This window comes from Canis lupus, chromosome 7 (assembly GCF_003254725.2).
Source record: "Canis lupus dingo isolate Sandy chromosome 7, ASM325472v2, whole genome shotgun sequence".
Taxonomy (NCBI): domain Eukaryota; kingdom Metazoa; phylum Chordata; class Mammalia; order Carnivora; family Canidae; genus Canis; species Canis lupus.
This window is the reverse complement of record NC_064249.1, coordinates 49,488,879-49,507,571: the sequence shown is the minus strand read 5'-3', so window position 1 is coordinate 49,507,571 and position 18,693 is coordinate 49,488,879. Positions and strand designations below refer to the sequence as shown.

Sequence of the window (18,693 nt, the reverse complement as noted above, 5' to 3'; positions counted from 1 at the left end):
CTTAAATAATTTTGTTGTTTGACTCTTGTATTCACTAATTGTATGACTTTGAACATCTAATGTAACAATTCTACACTCCGTTTCCTCATTATATAGGATATAAAATAAGATACAATAGAATTTTGGTGAAAATTCAATGAGAGAGCTCCCCAAAATAGCCTGCCATATCAACTGGCATTAAACTTGGTGTTATTTAAGTTGTTATTGTTAATAATGATTATATTCAGACTGATAGAAGCACATCACAATGAGGAACTGTCCATAAGGAAAAAAAATATATATATATATAGGAAAATAAGTCTGCCCAGAAAATGATCTTTTTGAAAAAAGAGTCCATAAGTTTGAACTTATATGATTAAAATGATCTCCATGGATGAATGCTCAAAACATATACAGCCAGAGAGTAGAAACAACCCAAATGTCTATCAATTGATAAATGAACAAACAAAATGTGTTATATACATAGTGCGGTATGTTATTGAACCTTAGATATATTAAACACATGAATAAGACTTAAAGACATTGTGCTAAGTGAAATAAATCAATCACAAAAGGACAAAGTCTATGTGATTCTGTGGTATCTGGAGTAGTCAAGTTTATAGAGGCAGAGAGTAGAATGGGGGTTGCCAGACGATGGAAGAAGGGAAAAATGGGGAATTGTTTAATTACTATGGAATTTCAGTTTGGAAAGATGAAAATACTGGAGATGGATAATGGTGATGGTTATACTACAGTGTGAATGTACTTAATACCACAGAATAGCATATATTTTAAATGCTTAAAATGGTAAGTTTTATGTTTATTTTATCACCATTAAAACAAACAAAATAACAAGGAAAGGAGGTTGCACTGAAGTGAACAAATGTGAAGGTCTGTATAGTAGAGATCTTAAATTACTGATTAAAGAGCTGCAGTATGCAGTAGCAGAATAATGGGTGCATGAGAGAAATGTGCATCCTTCACAACATACTGGTTGTTATTATTATGATTATTAGTGCACAGAACATACATAGAAGTTATCATGGTTCAGAAATGCTAGGGCGTCTCATATTTTCCAAGCCAAGAACAAGGAAAAGGTGGCCAGATCAGTGGTTGATCACCTAACTAAAAAAAAAAAAACCAAAAAAAAACCAAACAAACAAAACAAAACAAAAAAACCCCAGAATTTGAAAGAGCGGAGTAATTATGGTTGTTCAGTTTTATTCAGATATTGAAAAAGAAGAAGAGTTGAAAAAAATTACTTTCAAAGCTTTCTATGTATCAGGATCATGATGGTTACTTTATATAATCCGAAGTCTATGATAGATTCAGGAATGCTGAATGTTTTCAGGAATGGAATAGGTCATCTGTCAGGAGCAAATATTCAGCCCAAAGTTTCTCCCTCATAGTCTAATACATAGGCTAAGTATCTACCATTAGAACTTGAAATGTGTCGTGTGTGTGTGTGTGTGTGTGTGTGTGTGTAGCATTATCTTCTAAAAGGACGACACTATAATTTCTTATGAATTTATTTATTAGTAGCCACTTACGGGCATGAGTTTCTGAAAGAGGTAAAAAGAACTACCTAGTTCCTTTCAAGAGGGCTAAGAAATGACACCTTAACACTACTTCTCCTCTGCCTATAGACTGAAAGCCATCAAAACTGGATAGGTCAGATACTAAAGGACACAGTTCTGGAAATTAAAATAGGTTCACTGATGTGGTCCATAGTCCTAGCTGGAGACCAACTGGCAAGTGTGGATGATAATTACTGGGGCAGGCTACCCAGACAGAGCTCAAAGGGAGAATCTCATAGGTCTGAGATTTACCATTTATTCTCTAACATTGCACACTTCACTTAATTTCTTTATGCTTCAATTTTCTCATGTCTGAAAGGAGGATTTTAATAGTACTTAACTCAGAGGGCTCAAGGGAAGATTAACCACTAAAATAAGTAAGACATGGTAAAGTCATATAATGTGTAAATACATTAATAAAGGTTATTGATAGGGACGCCTGGATGGCTCAGCAGTTCCTGCCTTTGGCCCAAGGCATGATCCTGGGGACCCAGGATCAAGTCCCACATCGGGCTCCCTGCATGGAGCCTGCTTCTCTCTCTGCCTCTCTTTCTCTGTGTCTCTCATGAATAATAAATAAAATCTTAAAATAAATAAATAAATAAAATAAAGGCTATTGATAGTAATAGCTAATGGCAAAATATTCAATAATAATATATTTATTAATATCAATTATAGAATTACTATTACATCTAATAACAATAATTATATTGATTATATAGTATTAATATTCATAAGGCATATTACTTTTGCGTCAGGTATAGTGTTAAATGTCTTATAGCTATCACAGTATTAAATATTGCCAACAATTTATAAGGTCTGTATTATTATTTTTATCTCCTCCCCCTCCATACTGTGAGTAGGACATAAGACACAAAGAAGATAAATAACCAAAGGCCATTAAGTGGCACAGTAAGTTTCCAATTCAAGTGGTCTGGCTTCAGAGCTCATGCTCCTAACAGAGACATATATGTTCAATGAATGGTAATCAATGGGACTAGTTATATCTTATCACACCAGCAAGTCATTAATTTAAAGAGGAAGGAGCATAAGGCATATTAGCATATGCAAAATGTCATCAATTGATTAATTTCTTCTACTTCTATTTTTAGTTTTAAAATTGCTGTATTTTATTTCTACTAGTCTTTTTATAAGAACAGTAGCTCTTTGATACTACTACTAAAAACAGACCTGTTCTTATATACAAAAACAGGATATGATGCCCACTTGGTACAACAGGATTTCTCCTAAATACCTATCAAATTTAACTTGTAAATCCAGATCTCAAAATTGGGAAGAATTGGGGAACTTGTAAAAAAAAATGATGTAGAGGACAAGTTATTAGCACAAAGAATGAGAAGGCAGGGAAAATGAAATTATTTTACCTGCTTCAAAGTTATCTAAATTGTTGAAATAGATAGGCTTACAGCAAATTCTCTAGAGTGAAAAAACTACAGGTAGGCAAAATAATTCTAGGATAGAGAAAAAAGGTTATGGCATAGTTTTTGGTTTGGAGAACAATCATCATTACATGTGGTTGCAACCATGTTTCACCAAGCCAAAATTCCTACTCCTATAGTGGGAATAAGGCTTAGCTTTAGGAAGGGATAGGATTAGTGTTCTTCCACATAAAATTATATGTTTGAAGAGATCTTCTTGGTTACATAACATTATAAAACAAAACAAGAATATCACTCAGGATGTTAAATGACCTGTCCCAAGTCACAGAGCCCATGAGTGTGGTCTTAAACATCCCCAACTCCTTTTCCTTCTACATATCTACTTTTACTATATGTCTCATTTTCACTTTACCAGTTTACCAGGGAGCAGACATCAATCATTGAAAGGTGCCGCATACACAATTTTCTATTTCAGAAAACTTAATAAACCATTATCAATGAGCTGGCTGTATTTTTGTTTCCCATAAACCATTACATTTTTAAGAATAGAAACTGATCTACATTATAGTTCTCCCTCCATTACTTTTTCTTAGACCAAAATGCTGGCAACTAGAAAGCTGGATGCAGCATCTATGGGTAGTCTTTATTTTATTTTACTTTTATTATTTTTGGTTGTCAGCCCTCTTTATTTCATTTCATTTTAAAGATGTCCCAGAAATGGTCATCTCATGGACTACCACAATGTCTTCTGGTATTCTATTAAGTGCATCCTTGCTAATAATATCATGGGGTCTTCTTTTTATTTTATTTTGGTTTTCTCTCTGTGTTAAGAGGTTTCATGGCAAAATCTAGCAGATGTCCCTATCAACTTGCAAATCACTATGTTAAAGAAGCAGAATCTATTAATATAAGAATGCACAAGACAGTCTTAAGACAATCTCAGCAATGCAGATGGTAAAAAAAAAAAGGAAAAAGAAGATACCATGAAAACTTTCAGCAAAGTATATTTATATATAAAACTGAAATTACTATGAAGAGTTATTAAGAAACAGAAAACACATCTTTGGGAAAACACTGCTTATATTGTTGAATTGCTCTACAATTTAAAGTGTAAATTTGTTTTTGGCTTTTTCATTCAAAAGAAACCATTTGGCATTCTGTGTAAAACATAAATGTGTTAAAAATGTGTGGCAACATTCATTAAAAAAATATAAGGGAATAAAGGTTAGGATTAATTTCCCTTTTCTCTTTTTATTTGAGGGCTATCACTAGGGCATTTCAGACGGGTTAAACCAGATTCAAAAAGCTTTCACCAGTTAACACAAATGACTAAGAACTCAATCAGCCCATATCGTTTAAATACATTCAATAGAGGAATTAGACTGTTCATTGCGTTATAATTTATAGGGTTTTTGTTTTTGATTACATAAGGGAAATGCATTTTTTATGCCTTAAAAGCATTCTTTTGTGATGTCAAAAATGTATTACATTATCGTTCAAAAAGTCGTGTTTCAATTTGGTGGGGGAGTCTAAAATCACCAGAGTGGAAAAGATAACAAGTAGATTCTTCAAAGCTTACCATTTGTGAATTTTTTTCTTCCAAAGCTCTTTTCCTTGGTTACATAATGAGTGCAGCTCTGCTCAATGGCATCTTCCAGTTCTTTCTAAGTGTTTAAATCGTATATTTAGTATATTTGTGGAAAGGCAGTTTAAACAGGATTAAAATAAGTAGTTACTATTCCACACAGGCATAAGGAAATAAAATTATGTTGAAAATAAAGTTTTTGTATTTTTTCTTTTATTCTTTTACATTTGGTGGTAGTATAAAAGTAATTCAATCTCTACTTGGATAATACCTGAGGTAACTATGTGGATCAGCTGTTCCATCAAAGATGATTACAGGAAATAAACTGCTAAAGAAGAAAAACAGCTTTTCTTATAGTAAAGTTTATCAACACACTAAAGAAGGATAATTTTCTGAAGAGAAGGCCCCTTGTAACTATTTTCCCCCTCCCTCAAATGGCAGCCCATTTCTCTCCTAAGCAAGCCCCTGTGGCCCTGTCTCTTCTGTTTATTCCTCTGATTGCCTTACACACATTTATCATACTCTTAACGAAGACAATAAAGAATTGCTGCTTATTCTGAAAATATTGTGAACTCCTTATCAGTCAAAAGGAAAAGGACACTTTCCTTTCACTGGGAGTTTGCTGTAGTGACTCTCTTTGTAGGTCAGCCTAGGAGAGGAAAGCTTTCTTTTAGATTGTATCCTTCATTGTTCCGAGGAGAGCTCAAAATCGAGATACAGTTATCATTCTGAGAAAGGAGATACCTAAGTCATACATATCCCCTCCCTCACTCTCTTCTCCAAAGGAAAAGATTTGCATACACATGTTTCCTTCTGAGCTTTGTCCAAGGCTGCTTTTGACAGATGCTATCTGGAAAAGTGACTGGAGAGGGAAAAAGAGTACATTAATCAGGCATTGCCAATGTGGGCTGGGCAGAGCAGAACTCTTCACTTCTGAAGAGAAGATGACCCTGGGGAAACATCTGCCCCATTCCAGCTCCTGAAGACTTCTCTAGATGCCTTTAGAAAGAAATTTGCTCTGTAAATGCTGGTGAGTAATGTATATTAACTATAGTTGTACTTATTCATTCAAAATTAATTTGACTATAAATGCTCTATATATTGTGGGGTTTTGAGGCACAGAAAAAATAGTATGTATGAAATTGTTTTGAGATATAATTATAAATCCACAAATATAAAGAGTTGTTGCCCTTAGCAAAGCAGCTTGAACTAGTCTCAAAAGTCCTAGCTAGCTAGCCCCACACTTCCAACTGATCTTTAATATAAAAATATTCATATACATGTTTATATGTGTAATATTTGTTTAGCTAATAATCTCTCTAAAATCGCATCCTGTTATCCTGACCTGTGTGAAAACAGAGGCAGATGCTATCTTTTTATTGAAATTACACAAATAAATCTACCTATGCCTTGCTTTATTCTAATGTCACATCCTGCAAGTACATACTTCTAGTACAGTACTTGTTACTGTGTCACAACTAAGCTAGTCTTTACACTAGTGCTTTTCAAATATCTTAAACTGTGCAATTTTCAAATGATATCTCATTCAGAACTCCAAAACATAAAACATAAATAAAATTGTTTCATTAGCAATAAGTAGATTTAGAATATGGCATTTATTTTTTAAAGACTTAACCATTGGGATCCCTGGGTGGTACAGTGGTTTGGCGCCTGCCTTTGGCCCAGGGCGCGATCCTGGAGACCCGGATCGAGTCCCACATCGGGCTCCCGGTGCATGGGGCCTGCTTCTCCCTCTGCCTATGTCTCTGCCTCTCTCTCTCTCTCTCTCTGTGACTATCATTAATAAATAAAAATTAAAAAAAAAAAAAAGACTTAACCATTGAAGCAATGCTACTGTTTGGTAAGGACAAAAACTGCAACATTTTAAAATCAGTTACTATGGGAGGACCTTTTTTTTTTTTTTTTTTAATTCTGTCTCTTGAACTAATAATTTCTAGATGTATCTACTGAAAAGCAACAATTCATTTGCCTGTTTGTCCTCCAGAATCTGGCCTCTTTCTTCAAGCTCCAACATGAATCTTTTCTGTCCTTACAGAGCCATTGGATGGGTCGTTCTAGGCAGCATATTTAGCTCTCTCTCTGTCCCTCGGCTCATCATTTTCCCTAATACAGAGAAAGCAAAACCTTTAGATTTGACCTTTCTGACATGGCTATTGTGGTGCCTCATAATATTAGTAAAAGAAAAACAAACATTTGCTGAACTCTTACTGTGTACCAGGAACAATGCTAACTGACAAATAACGAATCTTTCAATTAAAAAAAAAGTTATATCAGAATATGAAACGCTTATTTTATTACAAGTCTTATTATATTTTTATTCTATTAATAAATGTGCATTAGACATCAGTGACCCATTTATAGATAATATGAGATATGAACCTGAGAAACCATATTCACAAGGTAAATCAAAAAATGCTCTTGACTCTAGAGGGATCATTTGTTGGCTGGAGAAATAATTGGCCTTCACTGGGTGTAATCAGTCAATTCTCTCAAAGAACTGGTTAATTGAAGAAAATTTCAATTCGTCAATCTTACAAATTCAGCCATACTTAAGGGCATGAAAATCACATCAGAGTCCTGCTCTTTTGCCCCTCTGCATCCATTTATCCGTGCTAAAAAGGGGATATAGAGATGTTGTCATGAAAATCCATGCAAAACCTCCAAACAAATCATACAACTAGAACATTTGCAGTCATGTTACTTAATAAAATGGCATTTGTGTACATGGTTATAAAGTACACATATATCTTTACATGCCCATATGCATATACATACTATATATGTACTATGTGTGTTAATAGGTGTGTATATAAGTATATACATTGTGTTTGTATGTGCATATATAAATATATGTATATGTATGGAAGATATCTGTATCTTCTATTACTTGGCTGGCTGCCTTAGGACACATTTTGCTAAATGAACTCATACTTGCATTGACATTTAAAATATATTAGTGTATAGAATTTTCCTCAAAATTAACATAGAATTTGAAATAGCAATTGACAAATTAAGTGAAGAAATATCTAGGATCTATTTATTCGCAGAAATAAACTTCTATTTATTACTGTTCCTCCTGGTGAGCAGAAGTGGGGGAAATATTTATAGAAGATAACTGCAACCTTCAAAGTGTCTAGCTATCAACATGCATTAGAAAATGAAGAAGGCTTTATTCAAGGTAGGGTGTACTCATCAAAGCTCTCAAGTGACTCAGTTATGCTGTTAAAAGCTGACAGGAAGAACCCCAAAGGTAAGGTAATTATTTTATAGTCTCATGTCCCCTGTATGTGGACAAGTTGTGGGAAAAGCAGAAATATACTCTTTATGAGAAGATCAGCTCAAAGATAAAGTTTTCTTCCTAAAAAGTGACTTTTCCAAGCTGCCTTGATCCAAACAACTGGCATTTGGTGCATTTTGAAGATGGATTGGCAGCTGTGCCCCCACAGCTGTGAGAGTCTGACACACTAACTCTCTAGCCAGCTACCAGGAAGACAGATACTGTCATTTGGGGGGGGTGGATCACCCACAGATGTTTGGAGGAGGAGAAGTGTCTACATCCTTTGGCAAGCTCATCAAAATCAACCTCTTACACACAGGCACAGAAAGAACTGGAATCACTGCCCAGCCTGTCATCACATTACCCAGAAAACTTTTAAAAAACCCTTTCATTCATCCAGAAGTGGAAAATAAATAGCTTGAGATGAAATCTTTGGTCTTGGAGCAGATGGCACCATATACCTCCCTGTGAGGGAAACTCAACACACCTGGATTTTTGAGCCCCAAAGTTCCTTAAGAGCAACTGCATCCTATAGAAAGCCAAAATCTATTTTTTTTTCACTCTAGAAGTATTCCAAATGCAGAATTCATGTTTGCTTATGAGTAAATTTTTGTTCTCTCCTTGTCCTATTGTAGTGGTACAAAACCTATTTGACACACATGTAGATACTTGAAATCTTTTGTTTGTTTAGGATGGCCTTGTCACCTAAAAAGAATGATATTGTGAACCAAGAGATTCACTCCTAAAGAGATAATGTAGAAAATTCTTCATTAAAAGGAAAAGGCCAGAAACATTATTTCCACAGCCTGCTTAAGTTCATTAATAACAACATATAATGGTCACAAGTAAAAACAACACTATACTAAGAGCATCCAGCACCAGATTTTTCTTTCCCTAGTGACTGCAGACCTAACTACCTCTTTCTTTTAAATGTTTGAAGTAACAAATGACTTCAAGGCCAGGGGCCATTTTGACTAGCAGAAATACGGCACTGTAGAAACATGTCTGCTTAGTCTTTTTTTTTTTTTTTGTCAGAATTCTTTGTTCCTGCAGACAGTTTGCTCTTACCCTTCACCATAACCCAAGTATAACTATTCCACTCTCAACTCTACTATTCTTATAAGTTTCTTGCCATAGCTAGTTGAGCTATTTCTCAGGCTCAACAGAAATTCCTGGAAGAGAGAATCTGACTGGCTCAGCCTATTTAATGCATTAGCTTTTCCTATGTCAGATATTCTCTTTCACTCCAAACAGACATGGCCAAGAAAGGACAGTCATATGTTATAAACATGGCAACAAAAGTCTATTTTATGAGTAGTTTACAAAGGAACAATGTGAGTATTGGGTAGGCATTCTAAAAGTTTCATTATCAGCTACTTTTTAAGCTAGGTCAGCAAGTAGGATAAGCAAAGAATAAAATTTCTATTGCTTGTTTTGCAGATTAGGGACAGAGTTGTAATTATTGTATGTATATTCAATTGACTCATCTATCTTGTCACTATTTAAAAATCTAGACAATTCTACCCATAGAGTTTAATCATTCAGAATTTATACTCTGGTCAAAGTTCAGATAAATGGTATTATATCCTTATGTCTTCACACCCTGTAAATGCCTGAAATATGGGGTTTATGTTTGAACAAATGAGTTAATAAAACTTTTGAATGAGTATATGTGGTCATACAGGCATTGAACCATGATATTCTAAAAAACTCGAAGGAAATTCTCTTCCAAATGGAACACCGGAGACATTTCTTTTGTTGTTGTGGTTCCATCCAGCAGTAACTATGCATTTTTTTATTTTGTCTGCTCTGAATTTAATTGCAATTTACTTTTATTAAGAGAATATGTGCTACTCTTTCATTTTCACTTTTTGAATTTGTGTTGTTATAAGAGGGATCATTCACACAACTGGATTTTTTACTTAAGTTTTCATTTAGATATTGAATATGTAGAGATATAGTATGATTTCAGTCCTCTTCTTTTTGTTATTGGCATCTAAAGGCCTAAATCTGACTTGTTTCCTTCAAATAGCAACCAGTGATCTGGGCTTCAGTGAGTATATGAAATCAAATTTTCAACTGTTTGAATTTACTTTTTCTGTAAATGATTATGACTTAAGTCTGTGTTGCCTATTATCAATTATAGTTTGCAAGATCAAGAATATATTGTTTCCTGTTATATTTGAAAATGTACCCCAATGCTTTTAAATGCTCAACTTGGCCAAAATACTGTAAGCAAAATAAATGAAGTGGAAACTTCCTGTCAATCGAGCCATTTTATCCCAAAACTGAGGCATTTTTGAGCAGAAGTTCTCATCTAAGGATAAAATGATGGCCAAAGGAGCTTGTTTTTTAAGTATGACTCTTTCTGGAAAGTTTAATGGATGATGAAGAGAACAATGTTTCTGCTTTGAGAAATAAACAGTACATTAAACTAGCCGCCTCAGCATAAATGATACTTTGTATGTGTCACTTCATATATGTGTCTTTCCTATTACCTAAATATAATTCCAAATTACTCAGATTGATGTGACATTCCTCAAACTGGTCCTCTTCTACATTTACAACTTTGTAGAGAAGCCAGTCTTTTCATTATCCTACCTCTCAATTTCATTCCAGATTTGAGGCATTGCTCATCACTCTGCTCCTCATTCTACAGTGAATCCCCTAAATGACCCACTTAAATGATTCCAGATTTCAGACCCTACCTCAATTTTCAGTCCCTCTCTGAATGTATTGTTTCATTATTTTATTTTACTTTATTTTTTGCCTTTCCAGAGAGAATTAGTGGTACTCCACTGAATACCATTAATTCATAGGATTAGTAAAGAGTATATGTATTAGTGAATCATTTGGTATGATTGTTATAAGTATCAAATGCCCTTTTATAGAGGCAAACATGGGTTCTTTTTTTTTAAGATTTTATTTATTTATTCATGACAGAGTTAGAGAATGAGAGAGAGAGGCAGAGGGAGAAGCAGGCTCCGCAGGGAGCCTGACGTGGGACTCAATCCCTGGTCTCCAGTATCCCACTCCGGGCTGAAGGCGGCACTAAACCGTTGGGGCCATCAGGGCTGCCCTAAACATGGGTTCTAATTGGAAAATGGTATACCAGAAGAATTAGTCTTTTATTTATTTATTTTTAAAATTAATTAATTTATTTATGATAGTCTCAAAGAGAGAGAGAGAGAGAGAGAGAGAGAGAGAGGCAGAGACACAGGCAGAGGGAGAAGCAGGCTCCATGCACCGGGAGCCCGACGCGGGACTTGATCCCGGGTCTCCAGGATCGCGCCCTGGGCCAAAGGCAGGCGCTAAACCGCTGCGCCACCCAGGGATCCCAGAATTAGTCTTTTAAAATGGGCATGGTTCATGAAAGGCAAGTTTCCTCTCTGCACGTCCCCCACCGGCATTGCAAGCTATTTATTAATTAGTGTTTATATCAGATAGTGGTTTACATTGTAAAATACTAGCATGTTTTAAACTAAGTGATCATTTTTTAAGCTCATAACTACTGTTTATGTTTTTGGCAAATGTAAAGTGCTTAGTTATTAATACAGAGAGGAATGTTTTAAGGGTGATCAATAAGTTTTTTTAAAAATAATTTTCTTTGCCTGAAGGGTTCCCTACAAGGACCTTAGCTCAATTGTTTTGTTACTATACTTTGCTGAGTTAACTATTACTCAATAGCTTGGAATTACCTCCTGTCCTCTATTCACCTAGACCAAATTCTCCTATCTTTCAAAGTTACATTTACTTCTCACATCTTCCGTGAACCTTTTCCTAAATACTGAAATGACTTCTTGATTTTTTACAGTAATTTTGGGCTTTACAAAGGTTTATTTATTTTAGAATTTTGGATCTAGAATGGATATTAGAGATTATCTAGTCCCGTTTATAATTTTACAATGAAAAAACCGAGACCCCCACATTTCCTTCTGTTCTATGCCTGCTCTGCAAAATTCAATGTTCTTAATATACTTCAGCTTTAATTTTTAAAAATAATTATCTACCATATTTTTTTTCTAAAATGCTTTTCTTTGAATATTGTTATCATTCTCTTTGTGATATGTATCTTTTACATATATAAATTTTACATATCTATGCATGTAAACACATATGACAAATGTACATATATATTAGATACATAGATGATAGGTAGATAGATAGATTAAAGCTTCTATATTATAGAAGAAATTACTATACTAAGAAATTTCCCTATCAACTTAGGGCTCCTATTAGTTTGGTTAGCAATGAAAGTCTCACATCTCAAGAAACCTCTCTCTCATCCCAGGAAAACTGGGATTGTTGGTCTCCGTCCATCAATGATGGGCTTCGTCTTCTTTGTAAATAATTTTAATGCCCATAATACCTCATTAAAGTATTGTACAGTATTTCACTTAACCATTCTTCCAATGCTAAATACTCAGTTTTTTCTAAGTGTCAAATACACCCAGCTTTTTATATTTTCCTGAATCTGAAAACTCTAAATTGAATGACATGGACAATTCAAGGGCAAACATGTTCCCCTAGGCCTGAGCTAATAGAGTAGGGATGAGACATCTGCGGCTATTGAACAATCAAAATGTCACTAATCCAAATTGGTATGTTCTGTGAGATTTCAAAGACGTAGTATTATAGGAAGAATATAGGATACCTCATTTATATTTTTATACTGATTATGCATTGAAATGGTAATAGTTTAGATATATTACATTATATAAAATGTCATCAAAACTAATTTTACCAGGCAAAATTATAGAAATGGAAGATAAATTAGTAGTTGTAGGGGATTAGGAATGTGCAACACAGAAGTGAGGAAGAAAATGGCTGTGGTTGGAAAAAGGGAAGCAGGAGGGTTCCTGGAGGTGATCTACCTGGTGTATCTTGACTGTGTAGTGAATATATGAAATGACATGTGATAAAATTGCAAAACTCTATTTTTTTTCTCTCTCTCTCTAACACACACACAGATGAGTACAAGTAAAATTGGGAAATTAAGATTAGATTGATGAATTGCATCAATGTTAATGACCCAATTGGGATACTGCACTCTAGGTTTGTAAGATCTTATTTGTGGGGAAACTGGGTAAAGAGTAGAGAAATCTCATTGCAGTATTATTTCTTAAAACAGCATGTAAATTTATTATCATCTCAAAACAAATTGTTTAATTGAAAAATCATTTTACTTTTTTCTTGGTATATTTTTGATCTGACTGGAAAATTTAGAATTTCACATGTGCAATGCATCATACTTCTGTTGGATAAATGCTGCCTTAGAAAAATTGTGTATTTACCACCAGTAATTACTCAAATATTTTGTTGGACTAAGTCACACTTTATTTACCATTCAACCATATATATATATATATGGTTGAATGGTAAATTCAACCAAATATATATATATATATATATTTAATAATTCTCCTCATTAACACATATATACATTGTGAGGGGGTATACCATAAATATTATGGTGAGAGTTTATTTGACATGGTCAGTCCTTAGTTTTTATGCCAATAAATTAATAATTGTTTTAAATTTGGTTTTCTCCTAAAAATTCTAGAAAAGGGAGATCCTGAAATTATCTCTGTAAACTTACACCTAAGCTCCATATAGCCCATCTTATGTCTTTATAATTTCAGAGCCTCATTCCTGTCGAAAAGACTTATGTTTACTCCACCTAAAAAAGTTCTCAAGATTACCTGATCTAATGCTAAACTCCAGAGAGTCTTCATTCCTTTCAATACAAAAAAGAACAGGATACTATTCTGGGAAGGCTCAAGTCCTGCTTTGTGAACTGACTTATTTATCTAACCTAATGACATTCCTGCCCCAAATCTTCTTGTCTATTTTATTTTGAGGGCCTATCACTATGGAAAACTAATCTCTTTGGTGTATAGAGTCCAATAGCCTTCCTCATTAAATGGCCATATGTCTCACAATTATCTCACAATATGATCCTTTCCAAATTTCCCATCTACTAAGGGCTTAACTGGTTTGCCTTTTTCTCACCAGTATTCCTATTAGAACTAAACAGGCCTATCTTTGCAAGTTAACTATCTTTCCTATCAAAGAGATTTGGGGATCTTATTTATATATTTTGGTTGAAGTGAACTGGCCCAATTCTTTGACTGCCATTTAGGCATAATCCATGTTTTTATATAGTCTTAAAATGTGTAAAGATTGTTTCCTCTCAGACTTGATACAAAGATAGCTCACAGTCTGTAAAATTATTATTTTGAACAGCATAATAGCATCCTAAATGCAAAGACTCTATTACATTATTTGACTATAAGAGACATAAAATATTATTCATAATCTCATCTTTGAGGTATTTTAATCACTTTTCCTTTTAACAATTGTAAGGCAAAACCAAAGAAAAAAATAAAACATATCAAGAATAAACAAACAGAACAACAAAAACAAAATGCTTTTGACAAGAGAAAGGGTAAGCAGATTATATTTACATCAGTTAATCAGATCCTACGTTTATAGAGTTCTAATTTGTATTAACTTTACAATAAGATAGAAATGAATGAATTAAAGTTTATATTACTCCTGTAAATGTATATACAAGATTTCAAGGTGTATTTGTCAAAGCTATCTTAACTTGTCAGCTTTCTGACTTTTAAATACTACTTGTACCCAACATTGATTAATTCATTTTAGATATTCAACAATCTGGGTTGGTAATGACACCCTGGTTGAATAGGGAATTTCTTCTCCCATCAGCCAGAGCAAGCAAGTACCCACTTGGCTAGGCTGGAGTAAAATAAACCCAATGACATGTATTGTGTTTGAAGGTAAGATGTTGGAGCCACAAGAATGAGTACATAAACAAGGAGAAGATGAATGCTGTTGTGCCCAAGATTGCGAATCCGAGAAACCACCAAGGAGCCGACACTGATGCAAGTACATGAGGGTTTATTAAAAAGCTCGAGCTTGGGTCCAAGTATACTCAACACAGCAGAGCAGGGACTTGGACCCCAAGGTGGGTTACAGCTGGGTTTTTATGGGCTGGTCTAGGGGATTTTCAGAAGGGATGGAGGAATTTTTTCATTCCGATATGAGGAAAGGGATGGGGGAGTTTCTTAAGATCTGTTTTCCTTCCAACACAGGACTTTCTGTCCCTGTCAAGGGCATTTTGAGCTCTGTTTTCTTTCTGATATGGGACTCTCTTTCAAGGGTGTTCTGCGGTTTTTCCTGTAAAGTTCAGCTCTTATTCACAGGGGCCTGAGATGGCTGTACTTGTGCTAATGCTAAACTTGAGGTGGAATGGCCTTCATTTTCTCGGCCTCCACAATGCCATGAACACCTAAATAGGAGGAAGGAAAAGATGGTATGTGATGGGGTGGAGGAAATTCACAATTGTTGAGCACCACCTGGTGTACTAGGCACTTAATTCTTTTTTTTTTCTCGTTTAATCATCTCAGTTAACACCACAAAGTAGACAATGTTATATTGGTTTACAAATGAGGAACTAAATCTCAGGTCACACACAAGACCCAAATAGCATTTAAATATTTGAACTCAATTTTTGCCTGACTCCAAAAGTTGTCCTTTATCTACGCTACTACAAGGGTTTGTGGGAATATTGCTTTCAAGGTCACTCTTTAAGAAAGAAAGAAGATCCCTCTCCATTCTGGCTATTAAGGAAGTGGCAACAAGATTATACCCGGATCACTGGAAGAAGTAATTTTACCACACATGGGACTGTTTAATCTAGTAGTCAGACAGCTCCATCAGCAGAAAGAGGCAGAGGCAATGACTTCAAAAGGGTGGTAGTACATTCTGTCAACTTTTCCCTTACTCAACCTGCTAGTTATACTGATGGATGTTTTGTCCATCCCAGGTGGTGGGAACTGGGGAAAACAGGTATCAGCAAGCTCTACACAGTAGACTCTAGAACTCACCATGCCAGTGGTAAAACCCTGGCATCTGCAGGGATGTAACAATCTTCTACTTTCAGCTTTTCTTGTTTTCTTGTGTACTCTTTTATTTTAAGAGTGGAGATTTTATCATTCTGCTTAATTTCATAAGTCTCTTGTCAAATCTGATCATGCTTAGCCCCTGAAAAAGTCATTATTTGTATTCATAATAGATCTACAGCATTTGCCATGGTTTAAGTATTATTTGCCATTTGGACTTCATTGTCTGTATTCAATTCTCTCAGATGTTAACACTTAATCAAGAAGAATTCACAGAATGTGCATACTAGTTGGCTACCATTAAGGGCTACATGTGTAACTAGATTAATTTCCCCATTCATCATCCTGTCCCCATTCAGCCTCCATTTTTTTTTTCCCCCTTCCCTGCTCCTATGGTTGACATCCTAACATTCCATACAGCTAAGCCTACCAAGACAAGGCAGGGTCAAATGGATTGACTCAAAGTATTGTGTTCAAAAGGGACAAGAAAGAAGACTGACAGCAGTTAGATGTAACTCCCTTCTGTGTCCCGATGTAATACAGCAGATAGATTGCCATTGGCAAAGCCACAGGCAAAGTTGTTAAATTTTTGTTTTTAAGTTTTTAGGAGAATTGATCTTAAAGTCTTCCAAGTGAAAACTCCTCAACAATCTAATGTTTCTTCTCTCTCTCTCTCTCTCTCTTTTTCTCTCTCTCTCTCATATATTTAGGTGCAGATTTCAACCAAGAGACATGCACTAACTTTATAAATGTAAAGAGTCCTTAGAGTACAGGTTTTATTTTTTTTATTATTATTTTTTTAGAGTACAGGTTTTAATAGTACCCACATTGTTGTGAGGAAACACTGTCTGCAAGAAAACTACATGTGGCATTCCATAGGAATCTCATGGATATGGCATGCTTTAATTTTAGTCCATTTTCTTTCTCGTTTCTTGATGTTTTGGTTCCAGTAGTAGTCAGAGTTCTCCAGAAAAACAAAACCAATAGGATGGATGGATGGATGGATGGATGGATGGATAGATGGATATATAGATAAGAGATTTTTTATGGGAATTGGCTCATTTAATTCTGGAGCCTGAGAAATGCCATTATATGCCCTCTGCAAGCTTGAGAACCAGAAAAGCCAGTGTATAATTCAATCTAAATCCAAAGTCCCAAGAACCAGGGAGCCTATGTGTATCTCCTAGCCCAAGACTAGAAACTTTATTTTATTTATTTATTTATTTATTTATTTATTTATTTATTTATTTATTTATTATTTTTAAGACTAGAAACTTTAGAATGTAAGTCCTGGAATCCAAAGGCCTGAGAACCAGGAGTTCCAGTTTCTGAGAGCAGAAAATTATGAATGTCCCATGTCAAGAAGAGAGAGTTTGCTTTCCACCATTTCATTCTATTTGGACCCTCCATGGTTTGAGTGATGCCCGCCCATATTGATGACGGCAGATATATTCTTTAATTCAGTCTATTGATTCAAATGCTAATCGCGTCCAGAAACACCCTCCCAGAGACAGCAAGAAATAATGTTTTACCAGCTATCCAGGCATTCTGTTAGCCTAGGCAAGTTGCTATATAAAGTTAACTGTTCCAGTTCCCATGCTATTGTTTGTTTCTTATCACTGCTTCTCTTGATCTCCTATATGCAATTAGCACTCTTTTGCCTGCTTTCTGGCTTCTCACTTTGTCTTAACCCCTTTGATATGATAACATACCCCACAAAACCTATGGGCTTGTAGTTATCTTAGTGCATCTACTGTATTACCCAACTCTTTCTACTTTTGTAATGGACAAGCTGAAGTAAATACAGCGAGGAATGGTTGGGAGGAAAAATGCATCCAGGACCCAGGCTCCTTTCTTCCCACTAGTTTGAGCTTTCCATTGATATTTTCTTCTTCCTCTTTCCCCACCCCTTCCCCTTTGTCATCCTCTTCCTTTCTCCTCCTTCCTCCTGTATCTTTTCCCTCTTTGAAATAAAGGTAGTTATAAAGTTCTCAGGGTTGAATTTCTTTTCTTCATTCATTCAGGACAGTCTTCCTATCTTAAACAAACAGTCTTTTTTTTTTTTTTTTGGCTCTGTAAAATGAATTATTTGAATGAGAGTCCATAATGAATTTTTCTTGGTCTTAATTAGATCATTAAACCAGGGGTTGAGATCATAACATGTCATCCTAATGATATCTATTTAATCAAAATGTCCATTTGTTTTCATTACACCAAGTTTAGAAAGCAATTCCAAAGTGCTTTCCAGGGTGTTAATTGGTCTTTTAGGTTTCTTTCTTTATGTGGAAATGAAGAATGTGCTGCAATGGACAAGAAAAGAATGATTTTATTAGGTCACTCAATGATTCTCCTTTCTTGTCTCTCAAAATCCTTCTGTTCTTCAGTGTTCATCCAAAGTGTCAATTTTTCTTAGAAATCCACACTAGAGTTGTCTATAATTTTTAGCACCCTACAAAACCCCTAGGACCCTATTTATCTACCAATCTGTAAATGAGCTAGTAAGGAAAAAAAGCTCCCAACAGAAGAAAACTTCTTAATGTCTCTTTCAGAAATGACCACACATGGCAGCAGATATGTTAGCTATCCCAGCAGAGAAAAGGACCACATTGGCTGACAAATGAACTTATGCTGAGGTGAGTTTTGGTTATCTTTGTGCAGTAAAACAAGAAATATGCTCTAAAACAGAGTTTCTCAAAGTTTGAACCCAAATCAGTAGCAACAGCTTCAGCTGACGGCTGGTTATAAAGTCCCACATCAGACCTGTTGAATCAGAAACTCTGGAGATTTTTTCAGAACGCAGGCTAGAGTTTGAGAATACTGTATAAGAATGCACTACCTGGGATCCCTGGGTGGCGCAGCGGTTTGGCGCCTGCCTTTGGCCCAGGGCGCGATCCCGGAGACCCGGGATCGAATCCCACATCGGGCT

The 18,693-nt window shown here is 35.2% G+C and overlaps 1 long non-coding RNA gene across 1 annotated transcript; it reads left to right on the top strand.

Annotated features, from left to right (window-relative positions):
• Positions 1–5,331: 5,331 nt before the first annotated feature.
• On the top strand, positions 5,332–18,478 carry LOC125755454 (uncharacterized). Its single transcript, XR_007412066.1, has 3 exons — positions 5,332–5,571; positions 14,643–14,830; positions 18,317–18,478. It is a non-coding gene; the product is annotated as an uncharacterized LOC125755454 (long non-coding RNA).
• The last annotated feature ends 215 nt before the right edge of the window (positions 18,479–18,693 follow it).